Source organism: Vombatus ursinus, unplaced genomic scaffold (genome assembly GCF_900497805.2).
Source record: "Vombatus ursinus unplaced genomic scaffold, bare-nosed wombat genome assembly UNPS02015211.1, whole genome shotgun sequence".
In the NCBI taxonomy this organism is placed as follows: domain Eukaryota; kingdom Metazoa; phylum Chordata; class Mammalia; order Diprotodontia; family Vombatidae; genus Vombatus; species Vombatus ursinus.
In genome coordinates this window covers 5625-5841 of record NW_020954989.1, presented here as the reverse complement: position 1 = coordinate 5841, position 217 = coordinate 5625, and positions in this window count along the sequence as shown.

The window sequence follows — 217 nt, the reverse complement described above, 5'->3', positions numbered from 1 at the left end:
GAACTAAATGATGGTGGAGTAAGCAGTAAATCACCATAATTCTCTCATATTCACCTCAAAAAAACCACAAAATAGAACACCCAAACAAATCCTGAAACAGCAAAAAGANGAACTAAATGATGGTGGAGTAAGCAGTAAATCACCATAATTCTCTCATATTCACCTCAAAACAACCACAAAATAGAACACCCAAACAAATCCTGAAACAGCAAAAAGG